This window comes from Myiozetetes cayanensis, unplaced genomic scaffold (assembly GCF_022539395.1).
Source record: "Myiozetetes cayanensis isolate MyiCay16 unplaced genomic scaffold, myiCay2020 scf17, whole genome shotgun sequence".
Taxonomy (NCBI): domain Eukaryota; kingdom Metazoa; phylum Chordata; class Aves; order Passeriformes; family Tyrannidae; genus Myiozetetes; species Myiozetetes cayanensis.
This window is the reverse complement of record NW_026087378.1, coordinates 719505-741413: the sequence shown is the minus strand read 5'-3', so window position 1 is coordinate 741413 and position 21909 is coordinate 719505. Positions and strand designations below refer to the sequence as shown.

The window sequence follows — 21909 nt, the reverse complement described above, 5'->3', positions numbered from 1 at the left end:
GTGGCTGCAAACCTCATCACTGCTAATTGTCCCACTGCTGCCCAGCCCCTCCCCAGGTGTGGGAGCCCCAGGCCCCCTGTGCTTCTGGCCCCCATTTCTCCCAGCCAGGCCCTGACTGCTGAGCATAAATGAAACATCAGATCATTTCAATGCCCTTTTCCACCATCTGAAAACCTCTATTTATTGACAGTATTTCTTTATTTATAGACAATATTTCTTTATTTTCTAGACAAGTGGTTGATGCTCCATCCCTGGAAGTGTTCAAGGCCAGGTTGGACGGGGCTCTGAGCAACATTATATTAATGAAATCATAGAATGGTTTGAGTTGGAAGGGACCTTAGAGGTAATTTCGTTATAACCCCCTGCCATGGGCAGGGACAACTTTCACAGGTTGCTCCAAGCCCCGTCCAACCTGGTCTTGGATGCTTCCAGGGATGGGGCAGCTTCTCTGGGCGACCTGTGCCAGGGCCTCACCACACCCACATATTCTTCCTAATATCCAATTTAAACCTACTCTCTGTCAATTTGAAGCCATTCCCCCTTGTCCTGTCACCCCATGTCCCTGTCAAAGTCCCTCTCCCACTCTCATGGAGCCCCTTCAGGCACTGGAAGGCCACAGTTAGGTCAGCCTAAAGCCTTCTCTTCTCCAGGCTGAACATTCCCAGTTCTCTCAGCCTTTCCTCATGGGAGAGGTGCTCCATCCCTCTGATCATCTTGGTGCCTCCTCTGGACTCACTCCAACAGGTCCTTGTCCTTCCTGTGCTGGGGATCCCGGGAATGGAGGCAGGACTTGCCCTGACACCCAGGCAGGGGCTGCTCTCCCACTCAGGTGGAAGCAGTTCAGCCCCAGCAGCAGACATTTCCCTGCAGACACCAGATCCAAAGAGGGGGTTGGACAAACAGCTTCTCTAAACAGCTCCATAACAAAGGGAAATAAAGTCCACGTTCCCAGAACAGCTTTTCAGCCTCAGGGATAGATGAAGGACTCGTGTTGCTGCCAGTGCACAGCCCCACGGTCTCTAAAAATGACAGATGATAATTTTCTGTTACCAAAAGTAGTGTAGTAAGTCTGGTGTCATTCTGGATCAGGCCTCAACTGGACAGATAAGAGTGAATTGATTACTGAACTCAGAATTAATAGTTGCCTGAATGCCCTAATTGCATTTGTTACAAGCAGAATGTGATCTTAAATTGATAATACATATGCAAGGCACTTGAAAGCGGTCAATTCTCCTAAGCTGAGAACAATTACAAGCAAGAAATGATTGGAGGAAAAACTGAGAGAAAATAATTTGTGCTCTAAATGAGGGTTGTTTAGGAAAACTTTGATAGATGCTGTCTCCTCCACAGCATGCACACAGATTTGCAGTCCTGGAAGATATTCTTAGCTAAGAATCTATCATTGTTGAGGAAGAGAAAAGCAAAAATAATAGCAGTAATAAAAACCCAAATAGAACAAGAAGGGATTTGGTAACAAAAGCAGGGAATTAGCTGTTACATAATGCAGAGACCTGGAAGGCTAATCTGGAAGAGCAGTCAATGAAAATTATGTTTGCCAGCATTAAGGACTATTAGACACTGTGCACATGTGTGTGTTTACAGGCATATATGGCAGGAAGAAAATAAATGCTGCATGTTGGGTTTAGATGAAGCTGGTAAAGAGTCCACTCTGATACTGCCAAAAAACCCAAGAAATGTCCAGCCAAAGGTTCATAACTCTGGAGAAAAAGCAGCCTGATGGGTCCATATCCTACGGAGGGGATGGAAAGCTGCTTGTTCCAGCAGTAACCAGCAGCACATGAAATGGCAACTGGGAACTGAGATGTTTGTACACATCTAGGTAGGACTAGAAAAAACCTACACCAAATGGCCTTATAAGGAATGGCTGAGAGATCTTTTTAAGGTGTTTATACTTCATTGGTGTCAGTACCTGAGGTTTGAGAGAAGGATTGCCCAGAGAAGCTGGGGCTGCCCCACCCCTGGGAGTGTCCAAGGTCACGGGGGATGGAGCTCTGAGCAATATGATCTAGTTGAAGGTGTCATTGCCCATGGTGGGGGTTGGAACTGGTTGGGCTTTAAGGTCCTTTCCACCCCAAACCATTCTGTGATCCTATGAAGTTACATATCCAGGATGGAAAATAGGATGACATTTGTTCAGTGGGGGTGATGGATGGCAGAGAGGGGGAGACTCCCAGCACTGGAACATAATAAAAGATGGAAGAGATGCTGCAGAACTCTGGTAGCCAGTAGAACAGCAGAGTCCCTGTGGGACCTCCCAGAGCTTGCTCACATCCGTTGCTGAGGATACAGTTTTCATACACTAAAAGTTACTGAAATTAGGACAAGTCAGATGCTGCGAGTGGTCGGGTCTGCTTGGGGAGCTGGCTTTATGCCAGCAGTGGGCTCTCAGGAGGACAAGTGCGAATTCAAACACTCATGAACCCCCATGAGCAGAGGAATGATGGTGTTTTGGAGGACAGTGACTCATTTGGAAGTTGCCATGAAGGAAAGCAGTGAGCAGAGTGCTCATCCAGCATCAGTCTTACCTTCTGCCAAAGTCTGAAATGCCAGGAACGATGCCTCCCATATTCCAGGCTGGGATTTCCCAGGCAGAAGTGCCTACACTGGGCAGGGAATCAAATATCTCCACGGCACATAAAAATGTGCTGGAGAGGTGACTAATCCCTGCACAGGAGATTTGTGCTGTGCAGTGTCCTCTTGGGACTTCCAGAGGGCTCTGGAGATCACAGTGGCTGTGCTGGGCACTGGCCAGGCTGGTACTCCAGTCTGAGTCCTGGCCCAGCACCCAAAAGGTTATTGAGGAGCTCAAAGAATGAACTATGGTATTGAAAACCAGATTCCTGTGGAGCCCTAAACAAGTTCCACTTGAATGTACATCCAGAGGGAGGTTATAGGGGGAACTGGTCACAGCCTATGGAAAAAGAAATTCCTAGGGGAACATTCTTGAAGTAGCTGGGCTTTTGTATCTAAGAAGAGCCAATGGTTGCAGGGTGACACCAGACATGGTGTTTAGATGCAAGTCCTGGGGTTGGAGTTACTTCCCCCTGAGTTAATTGTTGGATGGTTTGTCTCAGGATCAGGTACTTGGTGTAGCTCAGCACCTCTCTGTCTTCCCCCATACACCTGTAACTCAGACAACTTTGATGCACAAGTTCTGGGTGTGCACTTTCTGACCACATCTTACCTCCAAGGACAACTTTCTCCCCTCCTCGTCCTCCTACAGGATCCTCTGGGAGCGTGGGCCGTGCCCTGTGGATCTGGCAGTTCCTGCCATAAGCAGTTTCACCTGCAGGCTGGAGGCTTTCTCCTTTTTAAATGGCAGCTTCTGTTCTGGAGGACACATTTCATGTGGGTTTCCCAAATCCCTCAGCCAAAGAGTTTTGAGCTGTCTCTTAGAGCAGAGGCTCCTGGCAGTTCTCCTTTCACATCTCCCTCCCACCATCTCCTCTCCCATCACTGTGGTCCCTTGGTGGCTCTGAGACCCCATTCCAAGCAGGAGTCAGCCTGGAACAAGGCACTGCAGAGCAGGAACTGATGTGAGTGGGGAAGAGGAGCCAGCAGGAGGTCTCATGTTCAGTGCCTGAGGCTTCAGCCCCAGTCCAGCAAACCCCTGTGCTCCAGGGGGTCTCTCCAGGGTGTGCACTCACATGCTCTGACACACAAACACACAGGTGGATGCTTTCCCTGGACCCTCTTCTGAGAGACTCTCCTGTTCCCTGTTCCCTCCCATCTTCCCAGACTCACAAACCTGTTAACAGCCTCTGCCTCGGGCCCCTGAAGGAGCCCTGTGCATGCACCCTTTTTCTCATGATTATTTTTAAAGCATCATTTCTGCCTGTTGTCCTCCCACCCAGGGTGGGACTAACAAATCTCAGCTCTGCCAGCCCCTGGAAGAGCCATGAGGAGCCACCTCTGATGCCCCTGATGTGAACCACCATTTCCATATCTCAGAGTTTGCTCAAACAGCTGCAGGCCAGACTTTTCAGGACAGATATCACCCAGAACAAAGAGCTGTTTTTAAGTGTCAAGAGAAATGCAGACAAAGGCTCACAAGGACTGACCCTTTTTCTTCAGAGGGCTGTTATCCCCCTCCACATCCCCCTTCCCACACTACCTGCATGCAGCAAGGTCCACACAGGACTTTCTCCTAATCCTGGCTTCCATCAAAGTGACTTGTACTGAAAGTTAGTGAGTCCCAGCTGGGAAATCCAAGGGATTTCCTGAGAAAAACAGCTGTGTGAGGACATGGAAGCAAACTCATTGCTGGGCACATGAGAACACTTGGGAAGGTTTCCTAATAGAAATTGGGAAGGCTGAGCAGCACCCAGGAGCATCCTTGTGTGCCACACTAAGCATCATGAGCAGGGCATGGCTGGAAAACTGCTTGTAACAGGGATTCACCACTTCAAACTTCGGCATTCAGCTGCAGTTATGGCACTTTTAAAATGGTGAGGGGAAGTCAATAAACCCTGTGGGGTTGGTGGGTAAGTGGTCCTGGCTTCTCCACTCAGAGTGAAGGGGGAGCAGAGGCAGTTCTGTGGTGCTGCCAGCCTTGGAGCAGCCTTGGAGCTCTGATTCAGTGGATCCCACGGGGCTACATGACCACGAACCATCTCACGACCACAGGCTCCCATCTTTTATCCACCTCTCTCACCAGCCTAGCTGGAGTGTCCCCATGGTCTGTATGGGGTAGGTGTTAATTTTAGTGCCTGCTGTGTGGTCTGCAGTGTTTAGTTCTGGTGCCAGCAGTTCCCTGTTGCCTGCCAGGCTCCCAGGTGGGTGCTTTGAAGTGTTTGGGGCTTGAGGGGTGGCCCCCCTGATGCTGGCATGGATGGAAGGTGTCCTTACCTTAGGATGCTGCCACTTCTCCAGAGAACTCATGTCACAGGTGACAAACAGCATCTGCACGTTCACATGCACATCCAGACAGTTAAACAGCACATCCAGAATTGCTCTATTTTAGGAGTTTTCTTAATTTAAAAAAAATATTATGACATATTCAAGGCATCTAACAGAGATCTACCAGCAGAAATCTCAGTACCCTGTTACTGTTGGGAGTACCCAATCAATGACAGAGACAAGCCCACTACCCTGCTGAAGGGATGAGAGGAGGTTTCTCCCTGAATCCAGCTGTTGATAGGCTCATTCCCAGAAGCAGAATGATTGATAACCCAGTTATTTGGAACCCACTAGTGGATGTATTCTTAGAAACTAGAACCTCATTTTCTCATGCTGCAAAATGTCATTTCCTAGGACTGGCTGCTCAGAAATTGGATTTTGTTCCTTGCCTTCACACCTGAGCAGCACAACAGACTGATGAATATTAATCGTGCTTTTTCATTTTTAATTTTATTTTTTTTTAAAACACCCTAACCTGATAACTGTTTGATTACAAATACAGTAGAGTTGATCAGAGAGAGAGAGAGAGAGAGCAGCAGGACGGACTTTTGTGACAGCACCAGGCGAACCTCTTGGAGGACGGGACCCCAGGGGAGGCTGCAGTCCCACACCTGCATTTGCCTGGCTCCTTGCTGCCCTTGACTGTGGCCACAGGATCCATTCCTTGTGTCTCTCCAGCACTGTACCTTCATTCACACTTGCCTTTGTTGGATAGGTCCCCGGTATAGCTGCAGGGTGGCTCATTACATGGTTCATTACCGGCACTGTCCCTGGCACAGAACGCCGTGTGCTGTGCCGGGGTATCCCTGCTGGAAGGATACACGGCCGTGCCCTGCCGAGCTGCTCCAGGACATTATTGCACCTCATGGCTGGGCCTCGCTGTTGGCAGGTCTGGCTATCCATTGTAATGACGCTTTTGATTTGGGGTGTTGGGGATTTGTCAGCGGCGTGTGCCCTCTGGAACGAGCTTTCCAAGAGACACAGAGATCTAGGGAGGGGTTTTCTCCATGGAATCAAGAAGCCATTGGATGTGCTGGGATGTGTCTGGGGCAGACACCAAATCCTTCCTCCTTACCTAAAGGTCCAGTCTGGGGCGTGCCCGTGGTGCTTTGGCACCAGGAGGGCACAGGGCTGCAGGTGGGCAGTTCCAACCCAGGCTGGGGATGAACAGATCGAAAGCAACCCTGGGGAGAAGGACTTGGGGGTGCTGGTGGGTGAGAGGCTGGGCATGGCCCATGTCCTGGGCTGATCCCACAGCGTGGGCAGCAGGGGAGGGGGGAATTCTGCCTCTCTGCCCCACTCAGGTGAGACCCCACCTGCAGAGCTGCCTCCAGGGATGGAGGAGGGGGACCCGTGTGGCTGAGGGCACAGGAGGACACCAAGTTGATTAGAGGAATGGAGCACCTCTCCCATGAGGAAAGGCTGAGAGAGTTGGGATTGTTCAGCCTGGAAAGAGAAGACTCCAGGGTGACCTTATTGTGGCCTTCCAGTGCCTGAAGGGGCTCCATGAGAGTGGGAGAGGGACTTTGACAAGGACATAGAGTGACAGGACAAGGGAGAATGGCTTCAAATGGAAAGAGAGTAGGTTTAAATTGGATATAAGGAAGAAATTCTTCCCTGTGAGGGTGGTGAGGCCCTGGCACAGGTTGCCCAGAGAAGCTGCCTCAACCCTGGAAGTGTCCAAGGCCAGGTTGGATGGGGCTTGGAGCAACCTGGGTTAGTGGAAGGTGTCCTTGCCCGTGGCAGGGAGTTGGACTGGATGATCTTTAAGGCCACTTCCAACCCAGACCGCTCTGGGATTCTACAGTCACACATCCCTGTGCAGCAGTCAGGCAGGTGGGTGCACCACCCCTCACCTGTACACCCACAAGTGGCCAAGAATCACCGTTTGCCTTACACCAGGGGTCTGTAATTCTGGTACAAGGGGCCCTATAAGCAGGAAAAGCGTGGTGTCCCTTTGCCTCTCCACCCCACACTGCCTCCCCAGGCATCTTGGTGAGCCAGGTGCCTGGATGAGCCTGTAGGCAAAAGCATTGCCTTGGCATGCAGGAGATGTGAGGATGGAGAAGCATCAGGGATGGTGAGCAGGCTCCTGGTCCAGCCCACAGCTGTGGGGGAGGCCCTGGAGGCAGCTGGGCAGGCAGGCACATGGGCAGCACTCCTGCTGGAGACCAGGGGGCTCTTCAGGTGTGGGATGGGAGGCGTTGGGGTGCGATGGGTTGGGGCTGCAGCAGGGTGGAGTGCCCAGAGGCACGGAGCACCCCAACTTGCAGTGCTGGGGTCAGCACCTTGGTGGGTCCTTGAGGCGCTTCCATTGCTGCACGTCTGCGTCTGCAAGTGCATCACTTGTTAAAGGCAGTGCGAGCCTTTGGCAGGATTTCAACCCAAAACTTCAAGCCAGTCTCAGTTTGCAGGGTGACAATTTGCTGGCAGGAAGCAGACCAGTCCCTCAGCACTCTGCAGGTGTGTGTGTGTGTTAGGGACAAGCCCCAGCACTCCGGGGATATCCCTGGAAGCTCCTGCCTGGCGAGCAGAGCGTCCCAGCCAGCAGCAGGTCTGCTCCAGCCAGGGGCTCTGCCGGGGGCTTCGCCAGCAAGGGCTTTATTCCATCCTTTCCCTGGTCCATTCACCGTGCCTCCTGCCTCCTCCCCTCTCCCCGTCCCCTCCCACCCTGCCTGCTGGATCCCCAGCAGTCTCTTGACACCTTGGGGGAAGGCTGGGAGGTGTAACCATCGCCAGCGAGCGAGCGAGGGAGAGCAGGAGACGAGGGAGAAGGAAGCCAATAACAGGGAGGTCTAGGAAGGTGGTGGAGGGGGAGGGACGGGGCCACTCCTCCATCGGTGGGACTGCAGATTATTTTGCATGGATTGTTGAAGAGAAAAGGGAGCTGCATTTGTGAAGGGACCAAAAATTAAACAGCTCATTGCTCGGGTAAGTGCCAGTGCGAGCTGCCCTGCTCTCATTGTCATGCCGTACATCGACCCCCCCTCCTATTTTGCTTAGTTCTGCCGGGTTTGATTCTTGTTGGGATTATTTGATGCATCAGCTGTATGCTTCAGTTGCTGGAGACTGAACCTCCCCATACGTGTGTGTGTGTGTGTGTGTGTGTGTGATGCCCATTCTCTGGATATACGCTGACACGTTTTTCCAGCCCTCAGTGTGGTGTCTCGTTTGCAGTGTTACCCTAAAGCATGCTGTACACACACACACACACACAAATGGTGTTTGCCGTCCCTGCCTTGAAAATCCACTCATCCACGCAATTACTGAAGCTGAAAATTTAAGGGGGGGGGTGGGGGGGAGAGGCTCTTAAATCACAGTCCTCATTGGTAGGGGGGCTACTTCTCTTTATCCTGAGCCTGACACGGTCAGTATTATGTTTTATAACAAAGCTACATTTAAAGATCAATTCGGCAGTGGTTATTGCATCCAAATTACATGGTTGTCATGGAGATGGTACAGAGAAGCTGAAGTGATATGACTGCATCTGGACTGGAGTGGGGCTCTGCCGCCGAGTGAGATCCTGCCTTTGCCTCCTGTGTCTTTTTGTCTCTGCTGGGTTACAATTTCTTTTAATCTTGAATGAAGCGGTGCCGTATTAGGGGATTTAGAGGTCGAGCTGCTGGGAAGGGGGTGTGTTGCCCCCGCTCAGCGCTGTGTTATTATCGTAATTGTTCCATTAGCATCCGCGTCTCCCTGAATTTCTTCCACGAGTCTGGGGAGGAGGAAGGCGTGAGGAGGACGGATAGTTTCCCGAGCACAGCTAAGGCTGGGAGTACTTTCCAAAAGGATACCTGCCATGCCCACACCTCCCTGCCGGCTCCCACACCTTGGGGGACAAAAGGGAAAGGATGCTCTGGTTTTAGCCACGTTTATCTTCCATTTTGCTGCCTCAACTTTGTGGATACAAGGAGCCACTCACCTGCTCGTCACTGTGTCAGGGGAATGGCTTTTTTTTTGTTTGTTTGTTTTTGGTTTGGTTTTTTTTTTGTTGTTGTTTTTGTTATTATATTTGTTTGCTTTGCAACTGGTAATATGGATGTGTTGGCAGTTGGGAAAGAAAATCCATAATTTATGAGAATGAAATTTTTCCTGCCTAAGGCTAGCTGGAATACAAAGAGTATATCTGTGGGAAGGGCATGTTATGTGTTACAGATGTGTATTTCTCTAGAGACTGGGAGTAAATCTCACTATTGTGCTCATCTTCATTATTTTGGGTGTTAGGCTGGCTTTAGTCAATATTTAATCTAAGCTTATTGTGTGCTCACACAATAAACGTGCAATTTGGAGCCTAACTTTACATCTCTAAAATGCTTTGGGAATGCATGTGGCATTGTCTCCATAAATGCAATTTCACCCTTTTCTGTGAGACCAAGCCTATTGTGGGGATGTAAATATAGTAAAAGGCACTGGTGGAAGCAAGCCCATCAGAACGGCAGTGTTTCTCTAATTGTATCACTAAACATAAGACAGAATTAATTACTAGGATAAACAGAGCTTTGTAGCTGTTGGATCAGGATAATATTTGCATGGAGTTCCAGGCCTGCATTATAGTCGCTGGTATTATGGCTTAAATTCCCCCCATGCCAGTAGATAATGTCTTTTAGCCAGGAGTGAAGCATATTATCGTTAGATATTTTTGCATTAAAAACATGGCAAATCCCCATGTCCTTGTCAAATTGTCCATTGCAAGTGCTCCAAAGTGTGTGATTCAGCTAGGATTTTCCTTAATGTGATTTTTCCTGTACAAGTCCAGGCAAACAATGGATAAAGTCTGAAAGTGGGTGGCCGAGCCCATAGGGGAAGTCAGAGAGGTGGCTGATTCACAAAATGGATGGCCCTCATTTTGTGTCCCTTTCCCCCCTAAAAGTTAGGCACAAGTGGAGTTGAAGTAGGTGGTTTTCCCTGGAGCCACCCTTGGATCTGTGAGGCTGGAGGCCAAGCAGTTCTGAACTGACACCGAAGTTTCCTCCTGTCTCAGTGTGTTATCGCTCTTCAGCCCACCCCAGGACATGGCTGGAGTATCCTCTGGGGAAACTGAGGCTCGGGGTGGTCAAGTGGCTTTGCCAAGGTGACAGCAGCAGTGTTGGGCAGGGGATGCAGGAGCTCTGCCAGTTCACCCCTGCCTGTGCCCAGTGGGGCTGTTCAGTGCCTGGATGGTGCTGTCCTGCTGTCAGGGGCAGTGGGGAGCTGAGGATGGGAAGCTGTAACACCAGTTCATGGTGACTGGATGGTGTGCTTTGCTGAGGCCACTCAGGAGAGCTTCACAGCGTGTGGCAAGAGAGAGCCAGGCAGTTTTAGACCAGTTCCTGAGGTGCCCCAGATGAGGACATGCTTTTCTGACCCCAGGGTGACTGAAATGAAGCCCCTTTGGGGGCCCCATCACACGGCCCATCATGTGGCTCTTCACATGATGGACACTGGGCAGGAAATACCTACCTCATTCATCCTCATGGCTGCACCCAGCTCTGAGTGTGGGGCCTTCACAGGGATCTTGGCTTTCTGCTCTCCCCACTGGTGCTGCTCACCTCTCATCTCCCTGTTGAAGTACCCTGTATTGGTCTTCTGGGCTTCAGCTTATAGTACCATCCCTTCTCTTCTGTCCATCCTGTCAGCCATTGTCCTCTTCCTCCATGGGTTTTCCCATCAGTGAAGATCCCTCCATCCAGCATTGCCAGAAGCTTCTGTGCCATGGTTTGTGCCAGGGACACACAGTCCTGGGTGTGTCAGGCCATCAGGTCAAAGGGAATGAAGTGAAAAGTCTTCTTTGAGAGTCTGGAGCTGTCCCATGTGGTGTCTGTGGTTCTGCCCAAAGCTGGAGCTGTTACCTGTTGCCAGAAGGAGATGGAATCCCCTGGTCAGCTCAGGCACCTGTGTGTGGCCCTGTTGACTTGCACAGGTTGGTGGTGTTGCCAGGAGGATGTTCCCTGGGCTGGGAGGGAGCTGTGGCTGCTGCCAGGGAAGTGCTGACCATGGGCAGAGCGATTCCTGCTGAGGGAAAAGCGTGCTTGGAGGCTGTGTGTGAGCAGCCCCTGGCGTGGGTGATGTGCTGATGTAAGTGGCCACATCTCTTGTGGTTCCTGCTGCTCTGCTACCTCGCAGCCTCTGCTGTGGACACACCTCTTTTTTACCACATTTGCCGGGGATGGAAACATCCTCCTTGTCCTTTCAGCAGGGAAATGCCTTTCCCAGAGAAGTGCTGGGACAGGGTCCATGGCAGGCTCAGTGCACTCAGGCTCAGTGGTCAGATGGACCCACACTAATGGTACAGTGGTGTTGTCTGCACAGGAGGCTCGTGGCACTTCTCTGTGGTGGTTATGGTGCAGGAATTGTAGGTGAGAAGGGTGGGATCAGTTCTGCCTCTCTTCCTCATTTCCTCTGACCCTGAGGAGGTGACTGGCAGGCTGGGTAACCACCTCACCCTTCATCCTCACTGCTGTCCCTTTATCTTCCTGCAGGAGCTCCAGGAGATGAGTGACTGAGATGCTCAGGGAAGTCCTTCCCTGCAGCCCATAACCTGGCCTTCCTGACTCTGGGCAGCTTCTAGCTCTGCTCAAGGCCCAGGTAGGGTCACTTGTGATTCCTCCTTTAGAGACAACGTTGTTCCCATCACTGGATCAGTCCCAGTGCTCCCTCACTTGCTCCAGGCAGGGCCAGAAAATACAAGAGCCACAGGAAGCCTGAGCAGAGATGGTGCAGCTGAGCCTGAGCCCCTTCTTGTGCTCCATGCTTTTTCTGGGCCACAGGCTTCAGCCTGGCGCTGGGCACAGCGTTTGTCACCCACCTCTTCACTGCTTATATGTCCTCCACTCCTTCCTCTTCCTCCTCCCATCACCTCACATGCTTCCCTCAAGGTTTCTCAGCTCTGTGGTTTTTCAGTCAGTCTTGAAGGGCCTGACTGGTGGCTGTGGAGGAGACAGGGCTGTTAGGTTGTTTGAAGGACCAGCGTGTCCCCATGTCCTAGCCAGGAGTCATGCTTGCACTGGGTCCCAAAAGAGGATGCCACACCTGAAGGGATCCTCCCAGAGCTGCTCTGAGGGGTCCCATGTGAGCTGGTCAGGGTGTCAGCTCTGTGGTATCACCAGCCTTGCTTCACCTCCTCCTCCATCCTCCTGTTCTCTGAGGCAGCCTGGGTGGATCCCAGCAAATGTGGGATGCCCTGACACTGCCAGCTGCCTTGAGACACCTCATCAGGATCAAGGATGGGGCAAGGTTTCCTGTCAAGCAGGATGAGCACAGAGTTCATGCCAGGATTTTCTGCCTTCCTCTACATCGTGGAACATGTTCTGGTCCAAGGATCATCTCCCAAAGGCCCACTATGGCAAAGCACTGCTCCACTGGTTTTGCATGTCCTGCTGTCCAGCTCAGACACCTCCACATCACAGAGACCCCTGGTGTCTCCTGCAGCTTCCAGTGTGATGTAAGTGTGGCAGGGAGAGCACTGGGGACAGGATCCCTCTGTGATCTTCTGGGTGAAGTGTTCTCTGGACTGGGGGGCTCACAGCTGGATCTGGTGTCTTGTGCGGTCACTGCCCATCCCGTGTCTCCCTGGGGGCCCTGCAGCTGAGCTCCTCGTCTCTCTGTGGCCTTTCTGTGGCTCTGTGATGGAGAACTGAATTCCCCCTCAGCAGACAGAACCTGCAGCTCTGCACTGGGAGAGCAAATTCCAGTGATGCCCCCTTTTTTGGGGTTGGAAGCATGAGCTCTACTGATCAGCATCGAGCAGGAGGACCTGCATCAGACCCAGGTGACAGCTGCACTTACGGTTCACAAACTGAACTGAAAAGCCCAGGGAAAATGATGTGAGCTCAGCTTCTCCTCCCCCATGTGCAGTTGTCTCTGTATTATTTTCTTGATATGAAAAAACAAATGTGACCCAAATATCTTCTTCTTTTAAATCCTTAAAAAATCGTAGGATTGCAGGGAAATGCTGTAATACCAAACTAAATTGAAGGGTTGCATTTTTTGTTTTCTGTATTTGTTTAAGTACTCCAAAGTCCAAGCATAAAGCTCAGTTCTTGTAACTTTTTAATTTCTTTTTTTACACTTTGGGTATTTTTTTCAAATCCAGCTCTTCAGTGGTTGCAGCACAAATGCATCACAACTCTGGGTAAGGTTTAGCTGACCTGTGATCACAATTTTCTGCCAGAGAACAATTTTTCCAAAAAATTTCACATCGTTCTGGGCAAGAGCCTCATAGAGGTGGAGAGGGAATTCCCTGTGGTACCTTCCCACCTCCTTCCAGCAGCTGATCCAGTCCTGGATGGTCCACTTACAGGGATCTCTGCCCACTCTGTGCACAGCTGCTTGGTGTTGGCTGATGCTGGAGACAGGAGGAAAGGGTGGTCCTAGTCTAGTGGAAGGTGTCCCTGCCCATGCCAGGGGGTTGGAACGGAATGATCTTTAACCTTCCAACCCAAACCATTCCAGGATTCTATGGCACCTTCTCCAGTTCACCCTCAGCCTCTCCCCATTGCACGTCCTGGCAGCAAAAGGAGCATTTGGACAACACCCTCAGGCACACGGTGGGATTGCTGGGGTGTCCTGTGCAGGGCCAGGAGCTGGACTCAATGATCCTTGTGTGTCCCTTCCAGCTCAGGACATTCCATGGATATGGAATATTCAGGATATTCCATGAAAGATGGATTTGGCAGACTTGGATGAGGCCTGCCCTCAGTGTGCCACGAGGCACCCGTCCCAAGGCTGAGCTTACCTTCCATGGGCTCTGCTCCTGCTAGGTTCTGCACATTTCTCCTCACATGGGCACTGGTACCCAGCCAGTGGGAGTGGATGGAGGTGGACTGGGCCCCTGGTGTTTTGGACATTTCTTAGGAACAAAAAGTAACCCGGATATGGACACAGCCTGCCCAAGCAGGATACAGGCATGTGGAGAAAGAAAGGGTCTCTGTCCAGAAGGGGATAAACCGTGCAGGGGGATTCTGCTAAATTAAAAATATATATTTGTCTTTGCTGGTACAACAGAAGCTATGGGAGCAGGCAAGAGGAAAGCGAGAAAGCTTTATTTAATTAGATTATGAGGCCCCAAAGGCTTCAGACTCATAAAAAAAAATGAATTGATTTTTGTAATTGAGGATGGGGTTTCTGCCAAGTGCTGCTTTAATGAGTATTTAGGTTTTGCCTCCTAAGTTAGCAGCACCAGGCAAGGGCAGCTATCCGAGCCACTCCTCACCAGAGTCCTGAGCTTGGAAAGAGGAGCTGACTGTCTGCAGCTGGGAGTGTTAACCTGCCTTTCGAGGAAAGGACACCCTGTGTCCTTTCGAGGCTGTCTATCCAGGTCTCTTGGTGTTGTCTCAACACTAAAGCTCTCTCTCTTCCCCAGGTCCCAGGAGGCAGCTTCCTCCATTGCCTGGGTGTGGAAACTGAGGCAGCAGATAATCACAGGGCTGTTTTCCCTCCCAGAAGTAGAGAGAATTAATTTGCTGCAGCAGCTGAGGCAGTTTCCTTTGATGGCTCCTTCCTAGGGGCTGGTGGGACAAGTGCATGGCACTGCTGGCCCATGGTCTGATGGTGACCTTTGCTGTGGTCTGATGGTGACTTTTGCCACCTTTGAACTGGGCTGGGCTGAGCTCTTGGGGTGGGTTGAGGGTCCCAAGCCTGAAGTATTGACTGTTAGTCTGCAGTGTCCTTTGTTCTCCATCCCTGCCCGTGCCCAGGGGTGTGTTGGGTGGGATGTGCTGGTGCTCTGGTCACCTGCACAGGAGCTGTTGCTATGGAGACTTCTTCTGCAGCCCCCCATGTCTCGGTGACCTTCTTCTCTGCTTCTTCCCACCCTGAGAAATGAACCCTGCAGGGCACTGAAGGCCTTTGCTAATCATTTATTAGCCCTTTATTTACAAATGTGCTTTGTAATAAAGCCTGACCTTTTCCTTTGCACCTTCTCCTCCTCTCTGTTGGGTGGTCCTGGCTGTTGGCTGCTCCTCTCAGGCAGCTGCCAGCCCCCAGAGCAGCATCCATGGGGCTCATCCTGTACCACCTCTGCCTGGGATGGTGCCTGTGTGCTGCTCCTGCAGGTGATCCCCAGAGCCCACACTGTGCACAGCACCTGCCTCTGGCACAGCACCTGGTAGTGGGAGCCACAGGACAGCAGGATGGGCATTGTCCCTCACCCCAAGACTGGAAAGAGCAAGAGGTTTTTATCCCAGACTTTTGGACCTGCCTCTAAAGCCTTCTTATTTTTGCACACAAGAATGGGAAGAGCTGAGTGTTGAGAGGTGGCTTCAGGAAACCTGGGTTTCCTGTGTGTCCACAGTGTGAGAGCTGGGATAATGTCAAGAGGAGGTGGGAGTGTTGGCCCAGTGGTGCTTGGGGACCAGGAGCAGAGTAACAGCCCCAGGTGAAACACAGGAGGTTTGGATGTGCAGGATCACAGCGAGATCACAGTGTGATAGCAACACCTGAAATGCAGATGTGTTACTATTAGTGCCATCACACCAAGGGAGAAGGCCACAGAATTACAGCAGCTCCTGGTAGATGTAGGGGATGATCCTATAGCACCTGTGCTTTAGTGACCTGGGTGTTTTCTGTAAGCACAATCAGAAGGGAAGGGAGTCCTCTGCTCTCCAGATAAGAGCAAACTGCAAGGATTGCACCCTGGGGACAATGTCCCTTTAATTTTGCACGCTGTAAAAACCAGAGATCCCTGGTCCCAGACACACAGTGTGCACTTTGCACACTTGTCTCGGGCCACGTCCCCCACAGCAGTGCCGACTGCCACTCCTCGTGTGCCACGATGTCATTGGGTCACCGCTGAACCAGGCTGAGCAGCATTCAGCTCCTGAGCCCCTATTTCATCTTTACAGCACACTTCATTCTGGCAGGCCCCTCTGGCCTCGCTGTGCATCACTGGAGCCTCAGTCCACAATGTAATTCATCAGTTCCTGAAGTCATTGTCTGGTGCCCAAATGTAATGATGTCTAAGGAGCAGGAGAAAAGCCCTGAGAACACCTAAAAAAAGAGGCAAAACGACCTAGTGCAGCCTGGTGTGCCCTTGTCACAAGATCTAGTGCAGGGCATCTTGCACACTGGGAGGCTGGGAGAGCCCCGTGGTCCCAGAGTTAAACAGTGCACTGTCCTGGTGCAATTACATCAGCCTGATGGTGCTTTTTTGCTCTTCTTACAGTTCCCCTGAGGACAAGAAGCATCCTTGTCTCTGTAAAGCACCTTTACATCAGTTTAGGACTGTGTCTGTTAGAGTCTGACTCCTTCATGAGGGAAACCCTGCTCCCTTTTCCTTGGTTATCCAGCACGTCCATTAAGGGCAGACCAAACCTCTGCACGGGAGCTGCAAAATGGCTCCACCAGGGTTTCAGCTGCACTTTCTGGGCAACTTGCTCAGTTTTCAAACCAAGTCAGCTTTAACATTTCGTGCTGCTCAGAGCCATCCGTGCCTAGGGGAGGCGGTTCAGGGCACTGAGTAGACCCCCCCAAAGGTGGTCAGCAGTGCTGGGAAGGAGAGCCTTGTTCTCCTTGTGGGTGTCTGCACCAGGAACATTGGCAGCTGGGGCTGCTGTCCCAGGCTGGAGGGTCCAGTCAGTGAGCAGCAGAGCGCATTCTTCTGGTTGTAACACAGACTTCTAATGCAGATCAGATGCAGCCTTTCTGCTGACTGAACCCTGGGGGCTGAGCTCAGCTGGAGATGTCTACATTTGAGCGAGCTGAGTCCCACTCAAAGTGCTTTTCCGTGTATTCAAGCAAGTTCTGGTATATCCAAGCTCTGACTAGCATCTCCTGTTAAAGATAATGAGAACTTGCCACATCCTAACGGAGCAGTGAAATCCTGCTTTTCTCTTCGTGGTTCCATCCTGGTCTGTGAGTTCTGAGAATAAATATGCAATTATATTCTCAGCCATTTCGTTGAGTATCTGCACCCTGCAGACCCCAGTCTGGGAGACTGAGAGAGACAACACAGGTGTGATGGACACACCTAAAACGTAGGTATGCCCCAGGTCTTTTTTTTCTTGAGGGAAAGATTCTGGAGAAAGGAGGGGGAGTGGTCGTGCTGGCTGCAAAACATATACCCTTGTGAACAGAACGAGTGTGACTCCTCCAGCAGGGAAGAATGATGAGCTGTCAATGCCTCCTTGGTGTTGTAAAGCCAACAGGCAGTTTTCAGAAATTCAGTGACCATCTGTTTGCCTCTGGAAGAGGAAGATTTGCTTGGCCCCTACTTCCTTTATAGGGAATGTTTTGACAGAGAAGGTGGAATTTTTGGGCTAAACCACAACAAAAAATGGCCTGCTGAAGAATTAGTGAGTTTATAGGTGGAGTATTCACTGGGAAGAGGGCTGATGCTCACATTCTAGTCTGAGAGGAGGTGATTTTCCTGCAGCATTGTCCTGTCTGCTCCTCTGTAGTTGCTTCATTTCTCCAGTTTGCCTTTTGCCTCCTGAATGTCTTAATTTGGTCCTGATGACGTCTTAAAGTCCCTTCATATTAGATCTCATTCTCCCAGGCTGCTCCTTGCGGGTCCCCTGGGCAGACAGCTTTCTGCCCAAGTGGAGCTGCTGACTTCAGTGGAATTGCCATGTTTCGTGCCCTGACACCCTGCAATGTTGGGCAGGGAAGTTCCAGCCTCGTTGGCTGTCAGCAAATCTTGGCTGAGTCTGTGTTTTCAAGCCAAATAAGTGCGTCTCAGTCTGATTTGGGTGAGGGAGCCTGCTCCTCCTTTCCTTCTCCGAGATGAAAATAGAACATCCCTGCTGGGGTGACAGTTACCCAGCTGTTGTTGCTCAGAGATGGTTCCCTTGCCTTAGGACCAAAGTGGACACTGCTTGAAGCCACGTTAGGCTTTGCTTGCTGAAGCCACTTGGAGGGCTTAGTCCTACCTGGGCAGCCTCCTGTCTTTCATCCACCAGCCATTTCTGGACTTGATGCCTTCTGGGCATGAACATCATCAGCAGTCACGATCTCTGCTCCTGGTGCTCCTGGTTTGGAGCCCTGCTGGAAATGCAAGGCTGGCCTGGTGGCACTCAGTGGCAGACAAGAGTCTGTAGAGCCAGCTGTCTGCCTGCACAGGACTCTCCAGGGCATGGGGACCATTGGGGTGTTCTGAGTGGCCTGGAGAGTGCAGGGCTGTGCTGGCAAGCAGAAAAAAATGTTTGATTGATAGAGCAGGGAGAGCCCTTTGGAGATCAAAGGTGGTGTTGGGTCATAGGTTGAACTTGATGGTCTCAGAGGTCTTTTCCAACCTAGTTGATTCTGTGACTCTGTGACCAGGGCTGTTCTCTTTCTCAAAGCAGGATCCTCTCCATCATCCTCCAGCTTCCAGAGTGGCTGTCCCATTCACTCTAATGCCATCAGGTTGCTCCTGGTGCTTCCCTATGGATGAAGGAGTGCTGTGCGGAAGAAGGGAGATTTCACACCCCGAACTGACAAGTGAGGAGTTATCTGGTGCTGCAGATTGCTGCACATCAGCTTTGGATACCACCAGCTGGCTCCAAAACAGCTGTGTCTGATGTTAGCACCCAAAAAAGTCTGTTTGCTGTCTTCCTACTCTCCTGACAGGTCTGGGAGATGCTCAGGAAGACCTTGCTCCCTTCAGTGCTCCCTGGGTCACACTGAGCTCCCAAGGAGCCCAAAGCCAGGGCCCAGCCCTCTCTGCACATTCTGGGCATCTGGTGCTGCTGGTCCCTGTGTCCCTTGGGCTGGAGTCCAAGCATACAGCTTGTCTACCAGCTTCTGTGGACTGAACATCTGCATGAAAGTCTGGTGCCTTACTAATCCTCATCTCTGAGGTTTATTGATAAGTTGGCATGTGAAGGGAAGTTTGCCTCCTTTCCAAAACTCCATTTCATTCTGCAGTATTGGCCTCCATCACCCTGGATGTTTCCCCCAGTGGGCAAACAGGATGAACTCACCTGCTGCCTCCCGAAATCTTGCTGAGGAGTTGCACAGGTTTGGTGTAGACAGACAGCATGGCAGGAATTTCCTTTTCTGGGGTCTGAGTCAGCTGCCAGCCCTGTTTTATTATTTTGGGTACTGGGAGAATGTAGGGAGGGAGGATCGAAGCAAAGGGAGGCAAAAAGAAGGGAAGAAGGCTGTTTCCATTTATGGGTTAGGAGAAGCAGTTGCAGCTCTTTTTTTTGGATTTTTATGGAAGGTAACCCTGGCTGTTGGGAAAGCTGGGTTTTAATGAATTCATTTACAATGCTGCACAGAACTGAGTGGAAAGGCCCCATAAACAGCCTGTTTTTGTAAAAAAACTACAGACAACCAGGAAAGAAGTCAAGTGCACAGCCACCTGAACTATAAAGCTGCCTCTCAAGAGAAGGTGAGCACCAGAGCAGGTAGGCACAGGTGAGGATGGAGCCAGCGGTGAGCTTAACCAAGAAAGCCTGCTCTTCAGGGATAAGGTTTTCCTGGAAGAACCCTCTAAAAACTCCTGTCTTGAACAAGATGGACTGATCATGAGCTGTTTGTTCTGCACTAAGCCAGAGCCACTGAGACCCACCTGTAACCCCTGCTCTGAAGCTCTCTTCTCTGAGCTGGGGGAGCTGCATGAAGATTGGGGTGCCAGGGCACAGAAAACCTCTGCCCCTTTTCCCTGCCTTTCCTACCATGCATGGTTGGGATCCTTTGGTGTTCCTGTGACCTGCCTTTACAGCTGCAATCTTTAGATCTGCCCCACAGGCTCCTGCAGCTAACAACCACCTTGGACAGATCCACTTCGTGGGGAGCATCATCCTGGAGAGGCAGGAACGACGGCGCTGTGGGAGCTGCCCTTCTCCTCCTTCCCCCAGGATGCAGTAGAAATTTGCCCTCCTTTGCTGTTCCCTCTCTGGAGGCTCCTGGTTGTCTCTGGACCACAGGAGGATTCCTGTGAATTGCAGTGGGTTTCTGCAGGTGTAATCCATGGGGAGCCCTGCAAGGTCTCCAAGGGGGTCATGGTTTCCTCCTGCAGGAGTGAGGATCTCAGGGTCAGACAGACCCTGCTGACTGTTGCAGGATCTTTGCCTCCCCAAAGTCAAACTGGGAAGCCCTGGGTGGGGTTTAAAGGAGCCTATTCCAGGAGGATTACAGACCCAACACACTGCCTAGAACACAGGGATGTTCAGGTCTGTGTTCATCATCCTCCTGGACCTTCCACCTCAAGCTCACACTCCTCCTGGGATACGTTAGCTCACTGTCCCTGTGCTTTGACCATTTTTTGTGGAGGCTTAAGCAACTCCTACCGCCTCACCAAGGTGGAAAGTGAGGGTGCAGTCACAGAGTCACTGAATCACAGGATGTGTCAGGCTGGAAGGGACCACAGCGGGTCATGTGGTCCAACCTCCTGCCCCAGCAGGGCCATCCCAGAGCACATGGCACAGGAGTGTGTCCAGAGCCTTCTGGGATATCTCCAGTGAGGGAGACTCCACACAGTGTCTGGGCAATCTGTTCAGTGCTTGGTCACCCAAACAGGAAAGTTCTTCCTCCTGTCCAACTGAAACTTGCTGGGCATCAGTTCCTGCCCATTGCTCTGGTGCCATTGCTGGGCCCCCCCGAGCAGAGCCTGGTCCATCCTCTGCCCCCTCCCTGCAGCCCCTGACACACTCTGGGGAGAGCCCCTCTCAGTGTGTCCTCTGGAGGCTGAACAGCCCCAGCTCCCTCAGCCTTTGCTGCTCCCAGAGATGCTCCATCCCTTCGGCATCTCCGTACCCTCTGCTGGACCTGCTCCAGGAGCTCCCTGTCCCTCCTGTCTCTCAGGAGCCCAGAACTGGACACAGTCCAGGCTTTCACCCCCACAGGCTTGAGACTGTGACCCTGTTTTGCCTGTGAAGGAGCAGTCAGGTTTCATGATGCACCCCCAGGGCTAGAGGAAGGCTCAGTGCACCGAGTGCTGCGTAGCCAAGGTGTCAATATGAAGAAAGGAACATGCCAAAAGTGCTAAATATATTCTTTTATTTTCCCTGTTTGAGTAACTGCAGAAGAGTGCAAACAGCAGATCTGTTAAGGATTTCAAGACTCATTTTTATTGTTTTCTATGAGCAAAAAGCTGGTGTTGTTTCCCCAAGATGAAGTTTAGCAGGAGTCGTTTGGATCTGGATGTGTCCTAATTGCTCTGGGGACTCTAATAAAAATTCAAAATAGGGAGCTGTAGGATCTGGCTTCAAGAAAGAGTATGTTCCATGCACAGTGATTTCTGGTTACCCAAAGGCTCTTTTTTTAACATGTAGCTGGTTTATTTTAGTCTGTGGGATATGTTTTATCCACGGCCTCTTTTCCACACTGGAAGTGAAGGATGCAGTTTAAACTGCCAGGGATGGATGGGAACCACTGGGACAGCACCTTGTCTGTGAGCAGTGGCCATCAGTGCCCCCAGGGCTGTGCCAAGCGTGACTCTGGCATCAATGAGTGCTCGTATGTCCTTGTTGAGCCACATTTTCTCGCAGCCCAGATAAGTGCTGGTGTGTGGCATCACCCAGGCAGGAGAACCAACACCTTGGCTCTGGCACGGGCAGGATGGCCTTGGTGGCTCCCAGAGCGCTGTACTGGCCCCTCTCAATCCCAAGTCCCTCCCAGATGGCAAGGCTTGGGGATGTGGGTTGGAGTGGAGTACACAGAGCTCACCCCCATGGTGGCTGTCCAACCTCTGCCTGTCTGGAGCACATCTCTCACTCCTTCCAGCCTCAGATCCCAGGTGAGGAGCAATGCTGCTCTACCAGGCTTCCAGGAACCAGAATCTACAAACCTGAATGCTCTACCTTGTCTCAGCAAGGCTGGGGCAAAGTAGGGAACTGAAAGATGGAGTGGCTTTCTCAAGTTACAAGCCAAGAGTGTAGCCAAAAGTGCCAGGATTCCTCTTAGAGTACCCCAGGCTGGTGGACCCCATCTGTGTCTTCAGAGGGAAGGGCATCTCCATGGACCCATGGACACTGGAAGGGGGCACAGCCCCATCTGAGCCTCTGAGCAGTCACACAGCTCCACTCTCAGGTGTCAGACAGGATGGGCAATGCAGCCAGAGCTGATCTCCAGTAGATGCTAGACGAC

The 21909-nt window shown here is 51.4% G+C and overlaps 1 protein-coding gene across 2 annotated transcripts in view; it reads left to right on the top strand.

Annotated features, from left to right (window-relative positions):
* Positions 1–7629: 7629 nt before the first annotated feature.
* The window catches only part of PSD2 (pleckstrin and Sec7 domain containing 2), a 64927-nt gene continuing 50647 nt past the window's right edge, over positions 7630–21909 (top strand). For both annotated transcript variants that reach the window (XM_050312043.1, XM_050312044.1), the window contains exon 1: positions 7630–7851. The gene's annotated coding sequence lies outside the window, so the exon portion shown is untranslated. The remainder of the gene's footprint in view (positions 7852–21909) is intronic.